This window comes from Myotis daubentonii, chromosome 3 (genome assembly GCF_963259705.1).
Source record: "Myotis daubentonii chromosome 3, mMyoDau2.1, whole genome shotgun sequence".
NCBI lineage: Eukaryota > Metazoa > Chordata > Mammalia > Chiroptera > Vespertilionidae > Myotis > Myotis daubentonii.
The window spans coordinates 193,503,739-193,514,179 of NC_081842.1; the positions used below are offsets into that span (position 1 = coordinate 193,503,739).

Below are 10,441 nucleotides of genomic sequence, written 5' to 3' on the forward strand. Positions count from 1 at the left end.
TAACATTTCTGAAGTGAGCAGTCCAGGTCAGTGGGGCAGCTTTGCTCCAAGCGGTCATTCAGGGACACAGGCTCCTTATATCATGTTGCCTGCAATCTCTTGGGAGCATTGTCATAACCTGCACGGTTGAAGCTGGGTCATCAGTGGTTCCAGCCAGTGGGAAGGGAACAGCATGGAGGAGGCACACCCTGATGCCGTACTGCCCAGACCCTGCCGTGGTGTGGGGACTGCTCACTTTCTGTTGGCAAGAATTCAGTCAGACGGCACCTACCTGCAGAGGAGGCTGAGAAATGTCGGCTAGCCATGTGCCAAGCAAGAATGGGAGAACAGATCTTGGTGGGCAACTTGCAGTCTCCACTAAGTTAGTAACATGGAAAGAGCCCGAATTCCAGGCTGCTTTAACCAATTAGCTCCAATAGCTTGCTAGGGGCAAATCTCTCCACGTCCCCAGCCGTGAAATCAGCGAGTTGTCGGAGCTGACCTCTGATATATTTCAATTGACAAAATCTTGTCTGATGAGATCTTAAAGAGGAGAATTTAAAAAACATTATAGGGAATGAGAGACTGATGGAGACTGAGGGCCAGTGCTAACACTCTAAAGGTGGTGGGGAGGGAAGATAGGAGGTGTTTATAGTCCATCTCCTTAGAAGAAGGAATCAAGACACCCCCCCCCCCAAAAAAAGGAAAAGAGAAAGATTTCTGAAGAATTAGCTCTTCTACTAAGATGTTTATGTTAAGACCCATGCTCACAAGTGAAACATACTCAAGCAGAAACCACAAACCAAACTCCAGCGGAAAGGTGAATTGATAATAGGCTGTCTCATCAAATTCAAGGGTGAGAGGGCATCAAGGTCCCACGTACAACTGGTACTGCCTAATCTGACGCTGTGGAGACTTCCTCTCTCCCTTCCCTCAAACAGACTTTCTGTAGAGGGTGGGAGACAGGGCTGCCAGTAGCACCGAACCCTTACCTCTTAGCGCTTTTACATCCCTCTCGGGGTGTAAAAGGACACTTGGGGATTGTGCGATGCTTTCTCTGGTTCTAAGTTCAAAAGTGCAAGGACATCTCACACCCATTAGGATGGCTCCTACCTATTAAGAAACCAGGAAGTAATAAATGTTGATGAGGATGTGGAGAAATTGGAAGGCGTGTGCACTTTTGGTGGAAATGTAAAATGCTGAAGCCACTGATAAACAGTATGGAGCCCTAGCCGGTTTGGCTCAGGGGTTGGAGTGTCAGCCCTCAGATGGAAGGGTCCTGGGTTTGATTCCAGTCAAGGGCACGTACCTCAGTTGCAGGTTTGATCCCCGGCCCCAATCTGGGTGCGAGCAGGAGGCAACCAATCGATGTGTCTCTCTTACATTGATGTTAGTCTCTCCCCCTCCCTTCCATTCCCTCTAAAAATCAATAGAAAAAAATATCCTCAGGTGAGGATTAACAAGCAAACAAAACAAAACAAAACAAAAGGCCAATATGGAGATTCCTCAAAAAATTAAAAGTAGGATTGCCATATGATCCAGTAATTCCACCTCTGGGTACATATCCAGAAGGGCTAGGAGGATGTTGGAGGCCTTCTTGTACACCCATGTTCATAGCATTATTCACAATAGCCAAAAGGTGGAAATAATCCCCAAGCGTCCTTCGACAGATGAATGGATAGACGTAATGTGATCTATATGTACAATGCAATATTATCCAATCTTCAGGAAGGAAATTCTGACACATCCTGCAACATGGACGAACCCTACAGATATGCTAAATAACATAAGCCAGTAAAAAAAACAACAATTACTGGATGATTCCACTTTTGTAAAGTTACCAATTTCATAGAGGCAGTAAGTAGAATTGAGGTTGGCAGGAAAGAGAAGGAAATGGGAAGTTGTTCAATGGGTATAGAGTTTCAATTTTGCAAGACAGAAAAGGTTCTGGAGATTGGTTGCACAACACTGTGCAATGTTTAATACTACTGGACTTGACACTTAAAAATGGTTAAGGTCATAAATTTTGTTAGGTGCATTGTACCACAGTTTACAAAAGGGCAGGGCAGGTGCAGCTGGGCACCAGGCCTGCCACCACCGGCACTGCCTCTCCCTCCTTGCTCTCCTCTGCGTGCTGACTCCATGTGTTTCTCCATGCACACCAGTTTTCTTCAAATGCTCATTGGCGTTTTCCACACCTCGCTTCTCATAGCTCTTCCCCACCGCAAAGTGGGCCTGTGTCCCAAATTTAAAGATCTTAAGGAAGGACTCCGTGCAGAGCTGAGTTCTGTTGTCGCTCCCCCTGGATTAAGCAGGAAAGCTGGTTGCCCAAGAACATGGCAGTTCCCTATAGAGCCATGTGACTAGAACGTGGCTGAGGTCAAAAACCGTTTTCAGAAAGGGTGAGTGTGGGATTGATGCTAAATAGACCAAACAATACACATCCTAAGCAGTGACACGGAGCCCTTACTGGCAGGTTAAGAGAGAAGCCCAGGTCTTCCGACTGCACCCTGAGTGGCGTCTGGTAACTACGAGTACTTCCCACACAAAAGGAAGGCCTTGCTGTGCAAAGCGCCCGGGACAGGGCATTCTCAGCTGTGACCTCATTCAGGTTTTGAATCTCCAGATGGGGGTGATGAGCCACCTGAAAGTGAGACTTAAAATCATTTAGGCTGTCTTCTTCCTGAGCTTCCTTGTTAATATCAAGGGGATTGAGGGCTGAAGACTTTTATAGAAATGTTATTGTGGACTCAAAAATATCTCTGTGTCCTACTAGACCTGCACAATGAGGTAGAATCCCATGAAAACCAGTGCGTTCCTGATGGCAGATGGAGGCGCCAGCCCACCTTGCGGAACGTTACAGTCAGAATCTTCACATGCTTTTTAGGAATTCCCTTAATAGTGGCACTCCTGGCTTTCGGTTGTTTTAAATGTCAGCGCGTGCAGAGAATTCAGTGATCACCTGGTTCAGTTGTTTTCCAACTTGTTTTATTTGTATTTATTTATGTTTTAAATATATTTTTTACTGATTTCAGAGAGGAAAAGAGAGGGAGAGAGAGATAGAAACATCAATGATAAGAGAATCATTGACTGGCCGCCTCCTGCATGCCCCACACTGGGAATCGAGCCCGAAACCTGGGCATGTGCCCTGACTGGAAATCGAACCATGACCTCCTAGTTCACAGGTCGACGCTCAACCACTGAACAATGCCGGCCAGGCAGTTCTCCAACTTGTTTTAGCTGTGGATCTTTTTTGTTCCTTCCTCCAAATAAAGTCCTACCTGAACTCCAGTATATAATATAGATCGAAGCAGAGTCGTGTGGGGTCTGGGCAGGTCACAGGGGCCTCTGGGCCTTCTGATTGTCTCCTCCCCTTTGAAAGGCACTGATCTAGATGAGCCATTTGATTTCACAGATGGAGAAACTGAGGCCCACAGAGGTTGAGTGGTTCACAGCATGAAGAATATTAGAGCTGTGACCTGAGTCCTGGTCTCCTGGCCTCAGAGCTGTGTTCTTTCTATTGTATCAATAACTTCTAGCTATTTTGAATGATCACTTCATCATTTTTCTTCAGGTCCATGATAGCTTGAACTGGACTAAAGATGACGGCAAATAGAGGACTTTGGGAACCTGATCTAATAAACAGATAAGAGCTTTATAATTAGGAGCGTTTGTTAATTTATTCAGCAGACTTAATGAGTGCTTACTGCTAGTTCTTACCATGCTAGGTACTAGAGATATGTATCAGTGAACAAGACAATTCCTGTCCTCAGAGCGTTCCAAGTCTTCCATGCTACGTCAGTGGATGTGATGATACTATAACAGAGAGGGGAACGTGCACAGTTGTTCCTGACCCAGTTCAGGGAAGTCTGGGAAGAATTTCTGAAGAAACGGCATCTAAGAAAACATTAGAAGAAACAGGAGTGAGTCAGGTAGGGGAGTGTTAGGAGAAAGGCTGGAGAGGTCTGCAGGAACCAGGTCATAGAGGTCCTTGTAAACCATTAACCCCAAGGTAACAACCTCAGATATGTTTGCTGGGGAGATCCCTGCTTCAGTGTGGAGAATGAATCAGCTGAAACAGACTAGAGGCAGGGGGGCGGTGGTTGAAGTGTTGGGTAGGTAGAATTTACAGGACTTAATGATTGGCTAAATATTGACGGTGAGGGAGAATAATGGGTCAAGAACAGGCTCAGGTTTCTCACTTGGGCAACTGGTTGATGGTGGTTTCTTTGGCCAAGATGGGGAGCACTGGAGAAAGAGCAGAAGTGGGCTGAGGGCAGAGGATGAGTTCAGTTTGGGAGTGGTTGAGCTTGAAGTGTCTGTGAAGAATCCTAATGGGGAGTACAGCGAGGAACTGGGTATTCAGGTTGAGCCCAGAGAGAATTCTGGGCTAGAGATAGGGATCTCTAAGTCATCAGCGTTGATGGCATTCGAAGCTGTGGAGAATGAGGTCACTTGAGCAGGGGGTGTAGTGAGAAGAGCAAAGGTCCAGCACAGAACTGGAGGAACATCCAACAATTGTGGAAGAGGAGCTTGCATCAGAAACTGAGGAGAGAGAGGGGAGCGACCAGGAGGCTGCTGGGATCTCAAAGCTGAGTGGAAAGAGCTTTAGTAAGCAGCGGGGGAGGCTGTGCAGAGAGGCCATGTCCATAAGGAAAGAGACACATTCCGTGGATTTTAGTGACGAGAGCATTGTGGTAGCCTTGGGAAGGGAAGGCTCAGTTGGTGGGTAGCAAGTGGAAGTCGCATCTCAGTGGTTTGGAGAGTGAGTGGGAGGAAGGCGGGTAGGCACAGTGAGCGTGGCCTGCTCTTTAAGTTATGAAAAGGAGAGAGGGTGGTTGCCAAAGGGAAGCGTGGGGTTGAAGGAAGTTGTTTTATTTCTGAGAGACTTGCACATGTGTAAATGCCACTTGGAAGGGCTGTAGTGCTAAATACTAGAAAATGGTCTCCTCCTTTTGCGACAGATTTGGAGGAACGTCTGTGCCAATATGGCTGCCCTCCTCCTTGATGTTGTCTAGAGCAGGAGGGAGGGTGACCACGCGTCTGGTTTTGTCTGGGACGTTCCTGATTCTAGCACTTGGAGTTCCCTGTCCTGGGCAGCCGCTCAGGCCAGGCAAACCAGGATGGTTTGTTCACGTCCTGTAGACTTCCTCCCTAAGGAGGAGTAAGAAATAGTCTACCGTGGCAGAAGGCAATTTACCATTTCCCTGAAGACCGGGAGGAGCTGCCTGCCTCAGAAAAAGACCTGTTGCAAGGAACAGAAGGAAGTGTAGGCACTACCTGATTGGTGTAGCAATAGGCTTCAAAAAGATGGTACCTATTTCATTTACAACCAGCAATCCTGCCAATGCAATAATCTGAGATAAGGAGATGTGGAGGAGGTTAAAATGCGGCTGTTAAATTAAAAACTGTATGGAGCCCAGCTGGTGTGGCTCAGTGGTTGAGTGGCACCTGTGAACCAAGAGGTTGGCTGGTTGATTCCAGTCAGGGCACATGCCCGGGTGTTGGTCTTGATCCCCAGTAGGGGGCATGCAAGAGGCAGCTGATCAATGATGTTTTTACCTCTCTATCGTTCTTCCTTCCTCTTTAAAATCAGTAAGAACATATTTTAAAAATTAAAATAAAAACTGCAGGGAAGCCCTAGCTGGTTTGGCTCAGTGGATGGAGTGTCGGCCTATGGCCTGAAGGGTCCCAGGTTCGACTCCGGCCAAGGGCACATGCCTGGGTTGTGGGCTTGATCCCCAGTGGGGAGTGTGCAGGAGGCAGCCAATCAATGATTCCCTCATCATTGATGTTTCTATCTCTCTTTTCCTCTCCCTTCCTCTCTAAAATCAATAAAAATATATTTTAAAAAAACTGCAGGGAAGCAACAAATGCCAGGTGAGCACCAGGGCTAAATTTAGCAAAGAAAACAAACTAGAGATGGACTCTCAGAGCACAGAGGGAACTGATAGAGACCTGAAAATAAAGGAGATATGGAGGGCAGGAGAGTGACAGGTTAGTTTTAAGAATTCAAATGAGCCCGGCCAGCGTGGCTCAGTGGTTGAGTGTCGATCTATGAACCAGCAGGTCACGGTTCAATTCCTGGTCAGGGGCAGCCGATCAATTATTCTCTCTCATCACTGATGTTTCTATCTCTCTCTCCCTCTCCCTTCCTCTCTGAAATCAATAAAAAATATATCTTAAAAATTCAAATGAATGGCCTAACAATAATGAATGATGCATGAAAACATGTTGAGTGCTTACTCTGCGGCAAGCATTTTGTAAGCCCTTACCTGTGTGAACTCATTTAATCCTCAAACAATATCGTGGGTGCTCTTCTCCCCATTTTGCATATGGGGAGACTGCAACAAATACTTTTTAAAAAATATGTTTTTATTGATTTTATAGGGAGGAAGGGACCAGGACCAGAGCGTGCCCAGCTGGTGTGGTTCAGTTGGTTGAGCATTGTCCATGTATCAAGAGGTTGCTGGTTTGACTCCTGGTCAGGGTGTAAGCCCAGGTGATGGGTTCGATCCCCAATAGGGGGCCTGCAAGAGGCAGTAAATCGATAATGCTCATCATTGATGTTTCCATTTCTCCCTTTCCCTTCCTCTCTGAAATCAATAAAAAAATACATTAAAAAAGAAACATCGCTGAGATGTAAAAGATAAAGTCCCAGAAGCAGCCTTCGGCTGGGTCAGGGGGGGCTGATAGGCTGAGGTAAGGATTTTGGATTTTATTCTAATTGCAACGGAAGAGGGTTTTATTGGTGTGTGTGTGTGTGTGTGTGTGTGTGTGAGTGTGCTAGCAGGGGTAGGATGTAATCTTGATTTACATGAAGAGATAAGTCTGGCTGCTAGGTGCAGAATGGACTGTGAGGCATAATGAGGATGTGGAATGTGGAAGCAGGAAAAAGTTTAACCGGGTGTTCTGTCTGGACCCAGGGCCTGGAGCTCAGAAGTTTTAGGCAGGTTAATGATCTCTGATCTCCACCCGGGGGCATTTCCTCCTGTTTATCTAATCACACTCCCAAATTTACATAAAGATGAAGGGTCCTCTTGTGGAGGGAAAGGGATCAGATTCCAACCCCGTGGAGGTCGGAGCTCCCCTGCCTGGCTGGGTCCTTGCAGATGAGGCCAGTGGAAGACCCTGGATGAGTATTTCAAATTGCAACTCAGTCTTTGCCGGGTGCAGCTTGCTGTTTGGGCACAGACACAAAATAAATCTCTGTTGTGTGAACGTGGGTGCACGGCAGAAAGACTGCAGAGAAGGAGAGAAGAGGCCATGGGTGAGGTCTGTCCAGACGAGGAGGAGAGAGAGCAAGAGGTTCCTGTGGACTTTCTGGTTTCTGACCCTCCTGAGGCTGAAGGTGCTTCTGTGGGCTCCTGAGATACCTCTGTTTCCTGATCAAAATCCCTGTTTTCGCTTACGTGGATCTCTTTTATGTGCAGCCCCAGGACCCTGTCCCGGGGCAAGCACTTTATTATAGCTCCTGTCCCTCGTGGCCACTGTTGCTGTCTTCTGAGGTTGGTGGTGCCCTCGTTTCCCGTGGCCTCACCAACTGAGGGCTTTGCTGCCTGGTTTTGTTTCTTCTAGTTTTATGGGCCTATAATGTTATCTTTTTTTTTTTAAAGGATTTTTATAAGAGTTTATTTGAGCCAAACTGATGACATATGCAGGAAGCAAGATCTCAAATGCTCTTGCCTATATTATTTTTTTTAAATATCATTTTTTTAAATATCATCCTTTTTCTTTTCTTTTTATTTATTGATTTTTTTAAAAAATTTACACTAGGTGGTGGTCACAAAGCAACCCCCTTAATAAAGTTGACAATTAGCTTCACTCAGAACATTTTTAATAATGTACATTAAGCTGAGACCGGTTTGGCTAAGTGGATAGAGCGTCGGCCTGCGGACTGGAGGGTCCCTGGTTCGATTCCGGTCGGGGGCATGTGCCTGGGTTGCAGGCGCATCCCCGGTGGGGGATGTGCAGGAGGCAGCTGATCGATGTTTCTCTCTCATCGATGTTTCTAGCTCTCTATCTCTCTCCCTTCCTCTCTGTAAAAAATCAATAAAATATATTAAAAAAAATGTACATTAAAAAAAAAAGTATTCTTACAAATTGTTCTGCAATCCAAATATACAATAGCCTGCAAAACAACATTTAAAAAACAAAGCCAGGGGAAAAAGAGGAACAAATGTAATAATCTGAACAATAAAGATTTAATTTAAAAAAACAAAACAAAACAAAAAAACAAAGCCAATGTAAAAAGACAGGTTAAAACAACTAGGACAGTACAGGTTTATATGGCTCAGATTTTACGGTTTTCTCACTGCATCGTCAATGTCAGAAATCTGTTCCTCAGCTGGCTCCACTGCTCCGGGTTTAAGGAAGTGCCTTTTCTTCCTGGTTTCATTTCACCTTCTGGATCCATCCAATATTCTCTAATGTCAATGAGGACTTTTCCTTATAGTCCCGTACGCTGGCGTACCTCATTTTCCCAGCCTGGAACACGTCACCCCTGCTGCTGCTGCTCTGTTTAGAAGACGACGGGGCTCTTTTTTTTTTTTTTTTTTAAATGTATTTTATTGATTTTTACAGAGAAGAAGGGAGAGAGATAGAGAGTTAGAAACATCGATGAGAGAGAAACATCGATCAGCTGCCTCCTGCACATCTCCTGCTGGTGATGTGCCCGCAACCCAGGCACATGCCCATGACCGGAATCGAACCTGGGACCTTTCAGTCCGCAAGCCGACGCTCTATCCACTGAGCCAAACCGGTTTCGGCGACGACGGGGCTCTTGAAGTCTCACCGGTCTGTTGCTTCTTTACAGGCTTTTCTGAAGCAACTTGCTTTTTCCTCTTTAACTTTTTTTCAACTTCACTGTCAGAATCGCTGCCAGAAGAGCTTGAAGAAACAAGTTCCTTTGATTTAGGCATTGCTGCGCCGCTGCCGCCGACCTGCCCTGCTCGCTTGCTCCTCGCTCTTTATTTACGAACTATAGAAATGATCCCTGAAAGTATAGTCTTCTCGCTCTTTATTTATTGATTTTAAGAGAGAGGGAGAGACAGAGAGAAACATCGATTTGTTGTTCCCCTTGTTTATGCATTCATCGGTTGACTCTTGTATGTGCCCTGACTGCAGCTCGAACCCTCAACCTTGGCGACACTACCCAGTGGAGCTACCCAGCCAGGGCCTATAGTGTTACTTTAAGGTATTTGAATTTGCATTTGTTTTATTCACTGATAAGACCATCATTTTCCTAGGGTAACATTATATTCATACTATTTACTTTTTAAGTCCTTTCTAAGTAGAATCCAGTTTCACACGTAATTCAGTTAGTTGGATAATAACCATATCTTTTTTTAAATTGATACACATATTTTTCCACAGTCTCTTTCCTCTTTATATTCTACAGAAGATAAAATGCAAAAGGATCTATTCATCAAGAATCCTTTGCGTCCCCCTATAAGTCAGCCCTGGGTTCCCCCTTCCGTCCTTTGGCCCACCCTCAGCAGTTGGTTCCCCTGGGCCTTCTCTCCTCGGCCACAGACTCCTCGAATGACCTCGCCTGCTCTCAGGCCTTTGCTCCCACCTGTTCTGCAGGATGAGCAGACTTTGCTTTTTCAATGATATGTGACTTTACCCATACATTTAGTATTCTGTTTAGTTTAACCAAGGGAAACTCCCTGAGATATTTCGGTCACGGTCACGGCTTGGTGCTGCCCACAGGTGTAGCTGGAGTTAGAGTGGCTTATACACTAAGCTGCATCTTCAAATGGACCGGTGGGACGGGTGGCCCTTCAGAAGCTAACGGAGCTCACCCGGAATAGCGGGTCTACTTGGACCTTTGCCTTGTGGGCTGCCCTGCAAGGCCCTGGCAGGTGCGAGGCTCCCTGTGCCACTGGAGGTGACATCCTGGGCACCTCCTTGGGAGAGTCAGTTTGGAGGCTGCCATCTGGAACAAGGCTGCCACCCAGTCCAAAAAGGGGTCTGAGGGAAACTCTAGGACTGGGGACGAAATGCTCAATAGCTGCCGTCTCGGGGAGACTTTGGAGCCCACATCCCAGAGTGTGAGCTAGGAAAGGAAACCTCTGTCTCTGGCCGGAGGGTCTGCCAACTTTCAGACCAAACCTGTGCACGCAGATGGCGCCCAAGCTCCATCCCAGACTCAAGACCTCCCTGGACATCTGGGTGTCCCAGGGGCATTTCAAACTCGCTATATGCAAGACTGAACACATTGCCCTCCCACTACTCCCCAAACTGTCCCCTCCTCACTATTCCCAATCCTGATTATCATGATTTCATTCCCAGTCCCATCAAACAAGTCAAAATCCTGGCTGTCATCCTCGATCCTTCCGGTGGCCCCTTCCTTTCCTTTTTTCATAACTACCTGGTCAGCAGGTCTTACCATCTGTACAGGGTGGGGCAAAAGTGGTTTACAGTTGTTTGCATGGAAAATAATACAATAATTAACAAA

The 10,441-nt window shown here is 46.3% G+C and overlaps 1 pseudogene; it reads right to left on the bottom strand.

The window, feature by feature from the left end:
- Positions 1-8,215: 8,215 nt before the first annotated feature.
- On the bottom strand, positions 8,216-8,941 carry LOC132229517 (activated RNA polymerase II transcriptional coactivator p15-like; annotated as a pseudogene).
- Between the last annotated feature and the right edge of the window lie 1,500 nt (positions 8,942-10,441).